This window comes from Amblyraja radiata, chromosome 2 (genome assembly GCF_010909765.2).
Source record: "Amblyraja radiata isolate CabotCenter1 chromosome 2, sAmbRad1.1.pri, whole genome shotgun sequence".
Classification (NCBI taxonomy): domain Eukaryota; kingdom Metazoa; phylum Chordata; class Chondrichthyes; order Rajiformes; family Rajidae; genus Amblyraja; species Amblyraja radiata.
This window is the reverse complement of record NC_045957.1, coordinates 33461859-33479672: the sequence shown is the minus strand read 5'-3', so window position 1 is coordinate 33479672 and position 17814 is coordinate 33461859. Positions and strand designations below refer to the sequence as shown.

The 17814-nt window shown below is 46.2% G+C and overlaps 1 non-coding gene across 1 annotated transcript; it reads right to left on the bottom strand.

The window, feature by feature from the left end:
* Positions 1–14429: 14429 nt before the first annotated feature.
* On the bottom strand, positions 14430–14621 carry LOC116970585. The gene has a single exon (XR_004411204.1). It is a non-coding gene; the product is annotated as a U2 spliceosomal RNA (small nuclear RNA).
* Between the last annotated feature and the right edge of the window lie 3193 nt (positions 14622–17814).

The following is a 17814-nucleotide window of genomic DNA, read 5'->3' as shown; positions in this document are numbered from 1 at the left end:
TACGGGTGTCAGGGGTTACGGGATAAGGTCAGGAGAATGGGGTTAAGAGGGAGAGATAGATCAGCCATGATTGAAGGGCGGAGTCGACTTGATGGGCCAAATGCCCTAATTCTGCTCCTATCTCTTATGACCTTATGGCCTTATGATTGGGGCCAGGGGATTTGCAGTTCCCCGGTGTGTGAATTCCCACATGTTTAACAATCAAACCCCTACCCTCCATCACTGTCATGTCATAAGGAATAGAATTAGGCCATTCGGCCCATCAAGTCTATTCCGCCATTCAATCATGGCTGATCTATCTCTCCCCCCAAACTCCATTCTCCTGCCTTCTCCCCATAACCTCTGACACCTGTACTAATCAAGAATCTATCTATCTTTGCCTTAAAAATATCCTCTGACGACCTCTACAGCCTTCTGTGGCAAATAATTCCACAGATTCACAACCCTCTGACCAAAGAAATTTCTCCTCATCTCCGTCCTAAAAGAACATCCTTTAATTCTGAAGAATGTCCTTTAATTCACCGAGTTTCTTCCCTCCCAGCCTGGGGTTGAACTTTAACCCCTTCACCCGGTTATAGTAAACATCGGCAATAACGGACACCATCTTCCCCCCCTGTGGTCTATTATTGCGAGGGTTTATTGTACTGTGAAAAGCTTTTGTTTGTGTACTATGCACTCATAGAAAAGACCATACATGATTACAATCAAACAGTCGACAGTGCACAGATAAAGGATGGTGGGGAGGAAAGAGGTAAAAGGGCAAGTGTTGCATCCTTTGCAATTGCATAGGAATATGTTCTATTAAGAGTCATGATTGTCAGAAGCAGAAGAGAGGAGATGGGACTTGCAAAGGGAGCAATTTCTTCAGAATGTCAAAAGGGGAAAGGTGTGGAAAATGTATCTGGTGGTGTAATGCTGTTGAAGGTGGCTTTAACTACACGGCATCCCTGATGATATCCCATTTGTCCCATCCACCCTCGCAACAACATAAATTATATCTTGTGTAGGAAGGAACACCAAAGATAGACACAAAATGCTGCAGTAACTCAGCGGGACAGGCAGCACTTCTGGAGAGAAGGAATGGGTGACGTTTCGGGTCGAGACCCTTCTTCAGACTGTCCAGGGGGAGGGAGTCTAGAGATATGGAAGGGTAAGGTGTGAAAATGACAGATCAAAGCAGACGACGATAAGGAAATGTAGAATGATTCATTGTTGGCGGAGGGGATGGTGACAAGGAGGCATACCAACAGTCAAATTAATCAGAAGGACAGTAAAACTAGTCGGAAAAACTAGTCGGGTGGTGAGGGACGGAGAGAGAGGGAAAGCGAGGGTTACTTGAAGTTAGAGAAATCAGTGTCATGCCGCTGGGTTATATGCTGCCCAAGCAAAATATGAGGTGCTGTTCCTCCAATTTGCATTGGGCCTCATATTGGCAGTGGAGGAGGTCCAGGACAGAAAGGTCAGTGTGGGAATGGGAGGGGGAGTTAAGTGATTTCCCGGTTGCTAAACACTTTTTTATTTTTATTTTTTTATTTTTTAGTTTTATTTGTATAGGGACAGTGCATATTAATAAACATTTACATGTAATGTGCAAGATTGTAGCCAGTAGCTAATTTCCATCTTTAGTCCCTCTGGTAAACAAGGTAAACACATCACAACACAATCAATCAATAAGAAAAGAGACAAAACAAAAGACAAAAACAAAACAAAGCAAACAATATGGTTTAGCCTGCAGTCATAACATAGAATAAATAACAAACACTCAACACAGTTTAAAGTCCCAAAGTCATTGTCTCTTCCCTCCTTGCTCTCCCTCTGCGCTGAGGCAATCCAAGCCTCCGATGTTGTGACCCCGCCGGGCGACGGTAGGCAAGTCCCGCGGCTGAATCCGAGCTCCGCAAACGGGCCGGTTCAAACTCCGCGGCCCGGGGCGGTCGAAGCTGCCGAAGCCGCCGTCCTCCAGTCCAGCGGACGCAGCTGTAGTTGCGGGAGCTCCGGAAAACAGAACTCGAGCTCCCGATGATGTCGTCCACTGGCCCGCGGCCGAGCCTCCGAGGCTCCAAAGTCGAGTCGGAAGCTGTGTCGCACCGCAACCACAGCCCCGAAGTCGGCCAGGCTCGCGCCGGTAAGTCCTGGCTCTGCCTCCACAGCCTGGAGATCGGTCGCAGTTGGAGGCCGCCAGCTCCGCGATAGGCCTCAGCGCAGATGGACACGGAGACGGGGATACGGCAGGAAAGGTCACATCCCCTCGAAGGAAGAGTAAAAAAAACATGTTACACCCACCCACCCCCCCACACACACACACAGCTAAATAAACCGAAATAAACTGTAAAAACGGGACAAAAGAAAACAAAAAACAGAAAAGACAAACGGACTGCAGGCGAGCCGCAGCTGCAAGGCAGCGCCGCCACTTTAACTCCCCTTCCCATTCCCATTAAAAATAGATATTGTTCTCTCACTGTCCCGGTCCTTAACCTGTAGCTAATATGCTCATGTGCGATTAGGGCGAGCATCAAAGATGTGTTTTGTAAAGTCCTCTGTTTCCACTGACTCCCAGATTGATGAAGCTCTCCTCAGTCCCGACTGGTACTTTGACAATCACCCCTAGTTGGACGGGTGCTGAATAAATTAAATAGTAGCAGCAGGGGGTTGCATTTTGTGGGGGATATTTGGATCCATCAGTAAAATTCCAGAAGGATTCAGATTGAAACATGCAGCCAGGTGGTGCAGTTAACCCTGCCGATCGGACAGACATCTCGGATTAGATCGTTTACGGGTGTCCATTTGCGTTCTGTAACTGCCTTTAAGGGCCTGTCCCACTTTCATGACCTAATTCACGACCTTTTTTACTCGTGGACATTTTTCATCATGTTGAAAAAAAGCCCCTACCTCCTTGATGCCATGAGTACCTACGACTAGCATCACGACTTGCTACGACCTACCAACGACCTCCTACGACCTACCTACGACTTCCTACGACCTCATGATGACCATGCTGCGAGTTTGAGTCAAGGGCAAACTCGGCAGAGGTCGTGAATTAGAAACATAGAAACATAGAAAATAGGTGCAGGAGTAGGCCATTCGGCCCTTCGAGCCTGCACCGCCATTCAATATGATCATGGCTGATCATCCAACTCAGTATCCTGTACCTGCCTTCTCTCCATACCCCCTGATCCCTTTAGCCACAAGGGCCACATCTAACTCCCTCTTAAATATAGCCAATGAACTGGCCTTAACTACCTTCTGTGGCAGAGAATTCCACAGATTCACCACTCTCTGTGTGAAAAATGTTTTCTTCATCTTGGTCCTAAAAGATTTCCCCCTTATCCTTAAACTGTGACCCCTTGTTCTGGACTTCCCCGACATCGGGAACAATCTTCCTGCCTCTAGCCTGTCCAACCCCTTAAGAATTTTGTAAGTTTCTATAAGATCCCCCCTCAATCTTCTAAATTCTAGCGAGTACAAGCCGAGTCTATCCAGTCTTTCTTCATATGAAAGTCCTGGCATCCCAGGAATCAGTCTGGTGAACCTTCTCTGTACTCCCTCTATGGCAAGAATGTCTTTCCACAGATTAGGAGACCAAAACTGTATGTAATACTCCAGGTGTGGTCTCACCAAGAACCTGTACAACTGCAGTAGAACCTCCCTGCTCCTATACTCAAATCCTTTTGCTATGAATGCTAACATACCATTCGCTTTCTTCACTGCCTGCTGCACCTGCATGCCTACTTTCAATGACTGGTGTACCATGACACCCAGGTCTCGTTGCATCTCCCCTTTTCCTAATCGGCCACCATTCAGATAATAATCGGCCACCATTCAGATAATAACCATTCAGATAATAATTAGGTGGTGAAAGTGGGACATGCACTTTAGATGTTGACTAGTTGGCCGTCGCGCACGGAGAATTCATCGTCATGTGGAGGATGGAATGTGTTACACAGGGTGACCTTTTCCACCAAAGGATGGATGTCTCTCGGGTTTATGTGTCTGGAATCAGCTTTAGAACTGATGCAACACCATGATAAGCGGACAGCTGTGAACGTTGCATCTCTCCTCTGAGAAGTCGAGTGGTGCTCATTGTTCCTAAAGTTTGAAAGCCAAGCAGAACTGAGGCACAATCAACACTGGATGTTGCTAGCATAACAAGTGAGGAGCTGGACGTTTGGCCTCACTTCATATCCGCTTTGTTAAGCCTTTCATGACATATCAGTAAATCAATAAATGATTGCCTTGCTAGCAACGGCCAAGATTGAACCAAAATTTTTTAAAAAGCAGCTTACTTACACCTGCTGTTGTCGGCAGTGTGTTTTGTTCTACTCACTCAGAGATCAAGATTACAGTGAAGATCTGTGGCACGGTGGCGCAGCGGTCGAGTTGCAACTTCACAACGCCAGAGACCCGGGTTCGATCCTGACTACAGGTGCTGTCTGTACGGAGTTTGTAGGTTCTCCACATGACCGTGTGGGTTTTCTCCGGGTGCTCCGGTTTCCTCCCACATTCCAAAGGCGTACAGGTTTGTAGGCTGATTTGGCTTCGCTAAAAATGGTAAATTGTCCCTAGTGTGTAGGACAGTGCTAGTTTTCGGGGTGATCGCTGGTCGGCGTGGACTCGGTGGGATGAAGAGCCTGTTTCCACACTGTATCTCTAAACTGAACTAAACTAAACTAAATCCATCCTGGCTTCCAACATTAACACTGTAAAGTGCTTGAGGAGATGTTTTCAAATCTACCCTTCACACATGCAAAGAACTGGCATGTCTCACTAATGGTTTCAAGAGGGAACATCGGCAATGCCTTTTTTGACATCTGAATTGATGTCTATGAAGTAAAATTAACTTTTGTTTAGGGTATTGTGACTTTTAAAGTATCTATTTAAGCAATAATTACGTTCATTTTTCCTTGGTCTGTTTAGTGTCCCCACACATTTACATTATGCTCTGTGCTAACTTGTGTCTCATTTCTCCCGGCTGGATTGAATTTGACATCATTATGGTGAACGGTTGGAATGAACGCAGGGCTGGAAACAATTGGCAGGTCAGGCAGTACCTACGGAAAAAGAAACAGAGTTAATGTTTCAGATTGAAGGCCCTCCGACAGGACGACAAATCAGGGAAAACAAATCAGTTTTACGATGTGGAGAAAGAAGCAGAAGAATGCGTGGAATTAAGATATAATTGAAAGGGTGAGGCCAGGATTATCATGCTAGTCATAATAATAATAAATTTTATTTTTGGGCGCCTTTCAAAAATCTCAAGGACACCTTACAGAGATTAACAAGAAAATAAAACATATAATCGGAATAAAATAAATAATAAAGACATCACCGAAACACAAATTAAAAACAGAATTCAATCCAAAGACAAAAAATCAAAAACACAATGTGAAGAGAGAGCAGCGGCAGCTAAACCGCGCCAGCGTACACTCTCCCTTCCGACAGCCATCTTGGACACAGACTAACATGTTTACTGACACACAAAAAAATCATCCCCCCACAATGGTTACCACTGTGGGGGAAGGCACAATGTCCAGTCCCCATCCCCAGTTCACCCAAAGTCAGGCCTATTGAGGCCTCCGCTATTGCCTCTACGGAGGCCCAATGTTCCTGGCCGTTCTCACCAGGTGGTGTTGACCCGGCGTCGGGAGAGTCCTCTCAGCGGCTGGGCCACCTGGAACGGCCGCTTCCTTACCGGAGACCGCGGCTTCCGAAGCCGACAAGGCCGCGCCGGTTTGGAGCTCCCAGGCTCCCGATGTTGAAGTCGGCGCCGCCCGCTCCGCTCCGCAGACCCGCAGCCTGGAGGTGTTGATCTCGGCGGTCACAGCTCACCGGAGCTCCAGCGCGTCGATCCAGCGCGGCGACCCAGGCAAGGCATCGCCCGCTCTGCTCCGCGATAGCGCCCCAGCGCTGTGCCGCCACGGAAGCCGAGGTGCTGGGCGGTCCCCGCCAGGAAACGGCGCTCCACGCCTGCTGGTAGGCCACGAGGACAGGTCGACGGGGCAGCCCGGAGAAAAAGCTGACTCACCGACCAGGTAGGGACCTAGAAATATAGTTACCCCCTTCCCCCCACATTAAAAAGTTCATTCTCCAACAGACAAAGGACAGGACTTACCAAAACTCCAAAAAAAAAGTGAATTAAACAGACGGCTGCTGGATAGCAGCCGTGCCCCAAGATGGCTCCTCCTCCACCTGGTAGGTAATGAAAGTAGAGTCATCAGGGAGAGAGAGAGAGAGAGAAACAGGAACGAAGAAAAACTTAAGAGCTGAGCAGTTAGAGAGGTAGGAAGAGAGAGAGAGAGAGGGAGGGAGAGAGGAAGGGGGGTAGGAAGAGAGAGAGAGAGAGCTAGAGAGAGAGAGAGTGAGAGAGAGAGAGGGAGACAGAAAGAGAGTGGTAGGGAGAGGGGGGTAGGAAGAGAGAGAGAGAGCTAGAGAGAGAGAGAGAGTGAGAGAGATAGAGGGGGAGAGAGAGAGAGGGGGAGAGGTACATAGAACAAGAGTGGGAGAGAGAGTGGGGAGAGGGTGAGGGAGGGAGACGGAATAAGAGATGGAATGTGTGAGAGAGAAAGGGAGAGGGTTAGAAAGAGTGAGAGGGAGAGGGTGAGAGGGAGAGAAGGAGTAAGAGAGAGTGAGAGAGTGAATGAGAGAGAAAGTGAGAGAGGTGGAGAGAGAGAGAGGGAAATAAAAAGATAGAAAGCACTTACAAAGAAGTGAAAAATATGCAGACTCCAGAACCAGGTTCTGGAACAGCTTCTTCCCAAAGATTATCAGAATATTGAACACTACAAACTCAGACTAAATTCTGAATGATGAACCACTTTGGTTGCACTAGGGACTTCAGGCTTTGTTTTGTTTCTTGGAGATTGTTTTTTTTATTTATTGAGCTTTTTATGTCTGTTTATTACATTAACTATTGTGCAAGTGAGAATTTTAGTGCTCCATTTCAGTGCATTTGACTCATGACTCATATATACTTTTATCACAGCTTCACCTAGAAAAATTGATTGGAACCTAGATGTTAGGAAGGGTAGCAGTAAAAGGACAGATGTTGCATCTCTTGCAGTTGAATGGGTAGGAGTCCTGAGGAGGGCAAAGGGTGAACGAGGGAGGTGCAGAGGGAACAGTCCTTTGGGAATGCTGCAAAATAGCCGAGGGGAAAATATGTCTGGAGTTGGAACCTAATTGAAGACGTTAGAACTAAGATACTGCGTAAATATTGAGCGAATGTTTCCCTTTGGAGAACAAAGGGGTCTCCTCTGAGGGGGACCTCATTGAAACGTACAGAATAGTGAAAGGCTTGGATAGAGTGGATGTGGAGAGGATGTTTCCGCTAGTGGGAGAGTGTAGGACCAGAGGTCATAGCCTCAGAATTAAAGGACGTTCTTTTAGGAAGGAGATGAGGAGAATTGTCTTTAGTCAGAGGGTGGTGAATCTGTGGAATTCTTACCACAGAAGGCTGTGGAGGCAAAGTCAGTGGATATTTTTAAGGCAGAGATAGATAGATTCTTGATTAGTACGGGTGTCAGAGGTTATGGGGAGAAGGCTGGAGAATGGGGTTGAGATGGAGAGATAGATCAGCCATGATTGAATAGTGAAGTAGATTCGATGGGCCGAAAGGCCTAATTCCTCTCCTATCACTTATGATCTTATGATGTTTGTGCGTGATTCTAGAACAAGGCGGCGTGTAAACAAAGTGTAGGAATAGGATCTTCTGCCCACCATGTCTGCACTGACCATGATGCAAATCCATACTAATCCCATCTGCCTCCCGGAGGTCCACTTCTCTCCATTTGTTCATTTGGCTGAATGCTTCTTAAACATTGCTATCGTATCTGCTTCCTCCGCCTCCCCTGGCAGTGCCTCCCAGGCACTAACCACCCTGTGGAAAAACCATGCCTCATACATTCCCAATAAACGTCCCCCCTCTCACCTTCAACTGTGCCCTCTGATATTTGACATTTCCATCATGGGGTAAAGATTGCGACCATCCACTCTACCCTTGTCTTTCCTAACTTTATGTATTTTCATCGGGTTGGCCCCTCAGCCTCTGACACTCGAGTGAAAACAGTCCAAGTCTGTCCAACCTCTCCCTATAATCAGTATGCTGCAATCCAAGCAACACCCCCACAGCACCCTCTCCATCCTCAACCTCTTTGATGACATGTGGCGACCAGCGCTACGCACAATTTTCCCGATACGGCTCAAACAAAGTTCTATCAGCTGCAACGTGACTTGATGACTTGTTATCACTCAGTGTTCCAACCCATGAAGGCAAACAGGCTCTGTGCCTCTCTTTGCAGCATATGAAGCTGCATTACAACTTTCATGGAGTAACGGATTTACACTCCAAGATTCCCCTTTACATCAATGCTCCTAATGCCCCTGTCCCACTTAGGAAACCTGAATGGAAACCTCTGGAGACGTTGTGCCCCACACAAGGTTTCCGTGCGGTTCCCGTAGGTTTTTGTCAGTCTCCCTACCTGCTACCACTACCTGCAACCTTCGGCAACCACCTGCAACCTCCGGGAACCGCACGGAAACCTTGGGTGGGGCGCAAAGTCTCCACAGGTTTCACGTTCGGGTTTCCTAAGTGGGACAGGGGCATTAGGGTTCTGCTGTTTGCTGCATACTTTCCCCTTCCATTTGACCTTCCAAAATGCACCATTTAGAATAGACATTACCCATTTGAGGCAGTACTGAGTACTGATGAACTGGGCGGCACGGTGGTGCAGCGGTAGAGTTACTGCCTTACACCGCTTACAGCACTTACGATCCCGACTATAAGTTCTCCCCATGACCACGTGGGTTTTCTCCGAGATCTTCGGTTTCCTCCCACACTCCAAAGACGTACAGGTTTGTAGGCTTGGTATAAATGTAAATTGCCCCTCGCGTGTGTAGGATAGCGTTAATGTGCGGCGATCGCTGGTCGGCGCAGACTCAGCTGTTCCCCGCTGTATCTCTAAACTAAACTGAACTAAACTAAATTATTTTATTACTGGATCATAAATCTTTACAGTTGAATCGTGAATTCCATGTACGATGGGCAGATTTAGCCTGGAGGAGTATCAAGTTGTCCTGGGAATGACCAGGAGAATGGGTGGCAAACACATTGAAAGGGTAACCAACTCACCACCTTTGGCCTTTATCACGTAAGGTAATGAAAGGGGTTTATATCAGAGAGTGTGACAGGAAGCGACAGTGTTTATCAATAGAAGGCGGAAATAGAGCCAAAATAAGGAAAAGTTAAAGGCTGAATGCATACAATAATTTCCAGTAATAAAGATATATTAATGGTAGCGATTAAAATCATTCTCATTGGAGAGATGTGCTTGCGATGTGTACAAGACAGAGAGCTAAATATTCCGGGGTAGTTGACATTTCAGAAGGATAAGCTGTGGGGCTCTGTTAGTCAAAGATGAGATCAGTCCTGAGGAATAATCTTGGCTCAGAAGGTCAAGATATGGAATTGGTTTGGGTGGAGTTGGCCAAGAGCAAGGGAGACATTTATTATACTTCTAAATAAAAGGGTGGAACTGAGCATTAATCAAGAGATAGTAGCAGCATTGCAAGAGATTCTGCCATGATCATGAGGGACTTTAATCTTCATATGAGTTGGATAAATTAAATCGGCAAATGTAACCTGGAGAATAAGCTCACAGAATGTATTCACGGCACTCTTAGAATAATACGATGTGGAACCAACTATTGGATGGTTTAGACAAAAAGTAACTCAGACAAAGTAACTCAGCGGGTCAGGCAGCATCTCTGACAACTCAAAGATGGACATAAAATGCTGGAGTAACTCAGCGGGACAGGACAGGCAGCATCTCCCAGTTCTCCCACTAGTCTTACTTTCTCCAACTACATTTTATCTCTGTACCACCCACTCCCCTGACATCAGTCTGAAGAAGGGTCTCAATCCGAAAAGTCACCCATTCCTTCCCTCCAGAGATGCTGCCTGTCCCGCTGAGTTACTCCAGCATTTTGTGTCTATCGTCAACTTAAACTGGCATCTGCAATGCTTTCCTACACATTTTCTCTGATATCTCATTCAGATTGAGAGACATGGGAGAGGGAAACGAGAGATATAGAAGGTACATAGAAGGTATAGAAGGAACAAATGAATAAAAGATATGCAAACGGCAACGGTGATCAATGAGAGGTGGAGCACACAATGCCTGACAGTGCCAAAGGCCCAGGTTCGATCCTAACAGTGGAAGCTGTCAGTACAGAGGTTGTATTTTCAGTGTGACCGAACATACAAACTACGGTTTCCCGCCACATTCCACTGGTGTACGGGTTTGTAGGTTAATTGGCTTTTGTCAATTGTAAATTTCCCTGGTGTGTAGGATAGTGCTAGTGAGTGGGGTGATCGCTGATCAGCGCAGACTCGGTGGGCCGAAGGGCCTGTTTCCATGCTGTATCTCTAAAGTCTAAAGTACAGTCTAAAGAATGTATTAAAGGTTTTGTGTTGCTATTGTTTTGCATATACTTTTTAAAATTACAAATGAAGTTTATTTTTGAAATTATGAAAAGTTCAAAGCAGATTCAATTGATTAATTGCCGGGATGAAAGGACTATCTTATGAGGAAAAGCGCAATGTTGTGAATTTCTGGAACAAATACTGAACATGCCAGTGCTTGCATAACAGAGTCAAACTTACACCACTTAAACGGCAGTCTGGCCTTTCAGTGCATTTAATGTTTATCACAAAACCCAATTAATACACTGATCCGAGGTTAGCTGGAATTCTCCGAATTCTCTGTAGGTTCAAATGAGCTGAAGGATTTTTTTTTGGTACTCATCAGTTTCCACAACTCTATCCTGAGGGCAGATTTATTTTCTTTGGGGATCAATAGGGGCTTTAAAACACAGAGAACGGCAAAGCCCTGGAGAGTGGTGCAGAACAGAGTGACCAAGGGGTACGTCCATTGGTACATGCAGACAGGGTGACGAGGAAGGCATTTGGGACATTTGCCTTCATCAGTACAAGAGCTGGGACATCGTGATACGTTTAGGGAGGGTGGGTTAGGGTTATTTTGTTATTATTATTTATAAAAAACAAAATGGAGGGAAATGTAATGCCATAAGTCAGATGTGCTGTAATTTTTTTTTCCCCTCCAATAAAAAATAAATTTAATATTAAAATAAATTAATTAATTAATTAATTCAATACAACTATACAAGTCGCTGATGATTCCACACGGAGTATTTTTTGCCGTTTGTGTCACCTAGCTATAAGAAAGATGCCATTAAGCTGAAAAATACATAATACAAATACATGCAGATGATACAAAAGTGGGTGGTTATGCAGATGGTGAAGACGGAGGTAAAGAAATTGCAGCAGGATCTGGATCGATTGGCCAGATGGGCTGAGGAATGGTTGATGGAATTTAATGCAGAGAAATGTGAGGTGTTGCATTTTGGGAAGTCTAACATGGGCAGGACCCACACAGTGGATGACAGGGCTCTGGGGAATGTTGTAGAGCAGAGGGATATAGGAGTGCAGGTGCATGGTTCCTTGAAAGTGGAGTCGCAGGATGATGGGGTAATCAAAAAGGAGTTTGGCACATTGGCCTTCATCAGTCAGAGTATTGAGTATACAAAAATGCTGGAGAAACTCAGCAGGTGCAGCAGCATCTATGTTGCGAAGGAGATAGGCAACGGGCCGAAACCCTTCTTCAGACAACCTCCTCTCACACTTTGTCTACTCCACTGCGAAATCTCCTCAAGGTATGCCTACTTTGAAGAAGTTCTCCTCCTCCCTCCGGAGACAGTTTCACAACCTCCTCTCTCCTTCGCTCCATAGATGCTGCTGCACCCGCTGAGTTTCTCCAGCACTTATGTGTACCTTCGATTTTCCAGCATCTGCAGTTCCTTTTTAAACACAGAGTATTGAGTATAGTAGTTGGGAGGTCATGTTGCAGTTGTATAAGACGTTGGTGAGGCCACATTGAGAGTATTGTGTTCATTTCTGTGCACCATGTTAAAGGAAATAAGTTGTCAAGCTGGAAAGTGTTCAGAGAAGATTTACGAGGATGTTGCCAGGGCTAGAGGATCTGAGCTACAGGGAGAGGTTGAGCAGGCTGGGTCCCTATTCCATGGAACGCAGGAGGATGAGGGGTGATCTTATTGAGGTGTATAAAATAGTAAGATTAAACGAGAACTTACCAGTTTGAAGTTTGATCTGTATTTTATGAGGAGTTACGATGAGGGATTACGTGAAGAACCCGCTCAGTGCGCAGGCACGGCATACTTCCAAACAGCGGTGTGGAATCACAGATAGACACAGTTATTTGAAGTAAACATAGTAAAGATAAGGAGACATCAATTTATTAGTTTGATCCATATAATGAGGGTGGGAGCGGAGGGCACGTAATCCCTCATCGTAACTCCTCATAAAATACAGATCAAACTTCAAACTGGTAAGTTCTCGTTTAATCTTACTATTTTACTTCGGAGTCACGTGAGTGACTACGTGAAGACTTCAAAGCTCTGTGATTTCAAACCGTGTAACAGTTCATACTTCACTCGTTGCCGAAGTTATTCGAGGGAGGAAGTATGTTATCGTAATCAACCATGAATCTGTTTGTAAAAACAATAATGGTGTTATTAACAACAACAAGACCAATTGCTCCCCCGGGCTTAAATTATATATTTTTTGCAGATTCTTTTTCTGCAAACGATACAGGTTCTGTCAGTGGTTTGTTATAAAAGTTTGGAACGTATACTCCCTAGACCACCCTGCAGTAGCCAGGATGTGGTCCATAGGCTCGTCCATCCTCTTAGTTACTGACGTGGAAGCTGTGCTGGTGGAATAAGATTTTATACACGTTAGTATTTACTCCAGCAACTCCCAGTACCTGCTTGAGCCACTAGAGATAGTTTAGCTCGTCACCCGACCATGAGGTTTCCTGTGGCTGACCCATAAGGCTTTTTCCTCTCCCTCGGTATTCCTTATTGTGTCGATCTCTAAGTGGGTCATGACACATAAAACGTGGTTCAGGTGGGTATGCCCGGAATTTCATGACTGGACCTGATGTTTCTGGTCTGTTCTGTTTGGCCAACCCTTGAATGGGCATGTGACACTATCTGGTGTTATAACCATGTTGTCCCATCGCAGTAGATGGGAGAGCTGGCTCTTTGTGTTGATGTAAGGCCACCAGCATGTCCATCTTCAGGGTAGGCTGTTCCAGGGTGAGTGACCTGGCTGGTGATCATCCCCTAAGGTATGTCAGGATTTCACTGACATCCCAATTTGGGTGTACCTATTTCTGGGGAATGGATTGATATACCTCTCCTGTATCTGATCACCAGTGAGCGGTACCCAAGTTGAGTAGGCTGACAGAACATGTCCTTCATTGTGGTGAAGACCTGCCAGGAGCTCCAGTACAGTTTTTGTTATAGTTGAATGTGTAATTCCTGTTTTGGAAAACAGTGTACCATTTCTTGATGCTCCTCAGGTATGTTCCCTAGGATATGCGACGGAATGCTGTCATCAGGTTGATAGTGCTGCTGATCCAAGCACAGCAATGGTCTTCCCAATTCTGCAAATCTTTTAATGACCATGTCGAGGATCACTGGGAACCATGCTTGTGGACTTGGTCCACTGTAATTTGCGTAGTACCCGACTGATGAAGCCGTAGTACCTATTGAAGAGGTAGAAGGAAAGGAAAACATAGAGATTAGGTTCCCCCCACCCCTCAATACGCGGGAATGTCTCCATTGCCGCTGCCTTGAGATTGGTTTCATGTGACGTAAGTTAGTACGTGGTGATTTAATTGGATATAAGGAATCGATATCTGGTGTCCATATTGCTTAGTAATTTCAGCAAATATTTTTGGTTTAAATGTATGTTTACAGTATTTAGCTCACCTGATAGGTGAGTTACTGATGGTCAAACATGTTTGACGACATACGGTTTCCAATTGTTAATAAATTGTCACCTAATATCGATGTTCTCCGCCCAAGTGGTTTGGTATATGCCACCACTGTGATGTTGTTATCTTATAAACGAACATGCAAATTTGGTGGATTACTGAACAAATGCTTCACTAGAATTAAGTAAGTTAATATATAACATGTTTAAGTCAATTCATATTGGCATTAAGTATTACAAGCTCAGTAACACATCAGGACACATAAGATGTTACTCAAAACAGGTGGAAGTGTACAACCACAATCCTTCCTGCCGATAAATTCCATGATAGCACTACAGATTAATCCATTTGCCCCCATATTACAGGTATGGAGATAGTTTTGAACACTAGTATCTCAGCTCAGAGGAAAGGTACAAAGTTCAGTAGCTGGTAATGCTGCTATATCCCAATTACTTTGCCACGTAGTTGATTGGTGGTTAATGCACCATGACTGATAGTCTTAATGAATACCAGATAACAAAGTTGTGGATGGTCAACGTAAATATCTGGATATATATTTTGTGCACCGTTCCCAGAGGCACTGCAATACTGGGTCGATGCGTGGAGTGGACGGAGCAAGCCCCTATTCCATCTCCCTGTTCCAAAATTCAATTCAATATATGGTCCCTAGATAAGGGACGTATCAGATTATTAAACTGATAAGAACAGATACTACACTTGATCTTAGCCAAAAGGCCGAGAAGCGATGCTTCTAAAGCTGTATCCAAGGATAGTTTGTCGTTAATATATAGACATGCCATGACGGAATGTTTCTAAGTGTCAGGGCTAGTTGATTCTGGATAACTTTGACTTAAATGCCGCAACGCTCATCATGGTTACTCCGTCCAGGTAATTGCGGTATATCCGAAACTTATATGAGAAGGTACTGAATAGTGTGCATCTTCAAGGTCGATGTCTACCATAAAGTATCCTTGGATCCATGGTAGTAGTTACAAATCCCATGAATGGGTATACCTGGTGAAATACTCAAGTGGTTTATCAACGATGGTGCGACATTCACCATCGTGGGAGGGTAGACCCCTTGGGGTGCTTGCTGAATTGGTGGCAAGATATTAATTCTATTCCCCTTGTATTTATTTTTTGGTATATAACTACCAAGAGTGATAGCTTCCTAACCAGGCGTGATTCAGCCACCCCTTGTTAGTACAACCCTTAACCTTTATGTGATGGTAGGAACCATACTTATCTGTCTTCATTGTTGTTTTCTTCGGTTTCTGGTTCCTTGTTCTTGTAGGGACGATGTTTGTTGGGGGGTGGCCCATTTTCCCTGGGGCCTGCTCTGGGCCATGGCCTAAAATGCTACGGGTTTGGCATGCAGGCCCCGAGCTTTCACCAGTACCATGAGGCAGACGCACCTGGTGGACACGTAGAGGTACTGCTGTCTGGTTTAGTGTGGTGCTCATTCCAGACTCTGCCCTCTTGTGCCGAATAGTTTGAACACTTCGTCCAGTTTTTTAGGACTGGTTTGGTAAGTGCCAGGTAGCAGGATCTGTGCTTGTGAGTTCGGCGTTCTCATAGTTCTGTTAATTTCATAGATTGAGGGCAGGTTTGTGAGTTCATTTGAGAAGTTATGAGGTATACCGTTGAACAGTAGGGTCAGGTGTTTTGCCATACTACCCTGCCCTTCTGGAATGAGCAGGTGGACATGATAGCCGACGTCAGGGTACCAAATGCATTTTTAAAATATTTAGGTTAAATGCGCTGCTCAATGTATCCCCCAATAATGGCGGGCACTTTGAGTAAATGCAATTTAGGGGAGGCGTGATAAAACCAACGCCTCATGGCTACCTGTCTTGGAGAGGTTTTTTGGAAAAGACAGGTAGTAAGCTGGCCATCAGTTGAGACTGAAAAGCCATCTCGCTAGTGGTGGAGCCACATAGCGGCCACACCCAGCAGCTCTTCCTGATCCTGTACCTCAAGCATACTCCCGATATTGTTCAGCCAGTGACCCCTCTTCATGACCAGCCCAGCCACTGGTCACCCCAAAGCTAACCACACTAAGGAGGAAGCGATGGGCAATGCCTAGGCACTGTGGAGGGTATGCCTGAACCCTCCAGCGAGACTGCCCCTCACGTAGCGTGTCTCGCAGGAGCTCCTGCTCCAGGAGCCGCTCCAGCGGCTCAGGCGGCTGTCTCTCTCCCATGCGGGTGGAGAGACGTCCCCTCCGACAAGTCGGAAGCCACCGGCCGGATGCCTCTTCGGATGGCTGAACATCCAGCCCGCAGCTCAGGCACTAGCGGGACTGGCCTCGGCTCGGTGTGGGGATAGCGGTGCGCCCGGTAAATGTTCCTACCGCCTTCTTCTAGAGCTTTTGTGCCTTGTAGTAGCGAGAGCGCCCCTCTAGCAGTGCGTCTCGCAGGCACCTGCTCCGAGAGCCGCTCCAGCGGCTCAGGCGGCTCTCTCTCCCCCCGTGCGGGTGGAGAGACGTCCCGTCCCAAATCGGGAACACCTGCCAGATGCCTCTTCGGGTGGCTATACATCCAGCCCGCTATCGGGCTGGGCTCGGCACGGTGTCGGGGAATTGCGGAACACCGGGTCGCTCCTACCGCCTGTTGCTGCCCCCCATCCCGACGGAAGCCGTTCCTCCTCGAACGGGGGACAGTTTTGTTCCAGAGCCTTTTTCTCTGCCTGTAAAACACAAGCAGAAAAAGGGGCTCCCCTGTAAAAGAAACCCGACCTCAGGGTACTCACCTGACGGTCCGTTTCATTCTGTTACGGGAGCGCCTAACTCCCGCTGCCGCTGTTGCACTGCTATCGTAATGCCGCGCCTGCGCACTGAGCGGGTTCTTCACGTAGTCACTCACGTGACTCTGAAGTAAAATCATGAGAGGAATAGATCAGGTAGATGCACAGTCTCTTGCCCAGAGTATGTGAATTAAGGAGCAGAGGACATGGGTTGAAGGTGAAAAGATTTAATAGGAAACGGAGGGGTAATTATTTCACACAAAGGGTGGTGGATGTATGGAACAAGCTGCCAGAGGAGGTAGTTGAGGTTGGGACTATCCCAACATTTAAGAAACAGTTAGACCGGTAGATGGATAGAACAGGTTTGGAGGGATATGGACCAAACGGCAGGCAGGTGGGATTAATGTAGCTGGGACATGTTGGCCGGTGTAGGCTAGTTGGGCCGAAGGGCCTATTTCCGCTCTGTATCACTCCATGACTCTAAATGGGTGCAGAAAACATTTGTGAGGATGGATAGGCTGGGGCTTTTTTCCCTGAAGTGCAGGAGATTGAGGAGCGACCTTAGAGAGGTATATAAAATAATGGGGGACATAGATAATGTTGTAGGGGAAAGAATAGTGAGGGCTAATAACTAGTAAATAAGGATGTGCATTGTGCTAATGTGATGACAGGGACCCTCAGAGAAAGCCACAACATACAGACATGAATGCAGCAGTGATGACACCCAAGTTTCAGGAACTTCATTGATTATGTTGCAGCGTGCACCCATCGTTGTAACAGAACATTGGGTCGAGTCCTAAAAGGGCTTTCTCACTGTGCGACCTGAAGCAAGACTTAACAAGATTTAACATCGTGGGAACCTTCTGCGATAGCAGTACGGCATTCGTGGACCACCGAGGACCTCCGTGGCGCTAACGGCAGGTAGTCGTGTGACTTGGTAAGGTCGGGAGAAAATTCAAACATTTTTGAATTTCCCCAAGAGTGCCTTGAGCACTTTTTGGTGAGCGTTGCAACATTGTATGAACGCAGTGGCCCGTGCGATATCCGTAATAACTCTTGCGGGTACCGTGGGAACTCCTGCGAACGGTGAGTAACTGAGCAGTTTGATTGTCAGTGCTTGTTTTACCTCATTGTTAAATAAATATATTTTTTACTATCAGATTGATGTCTGCAATTCTTCATTAACACATCACTA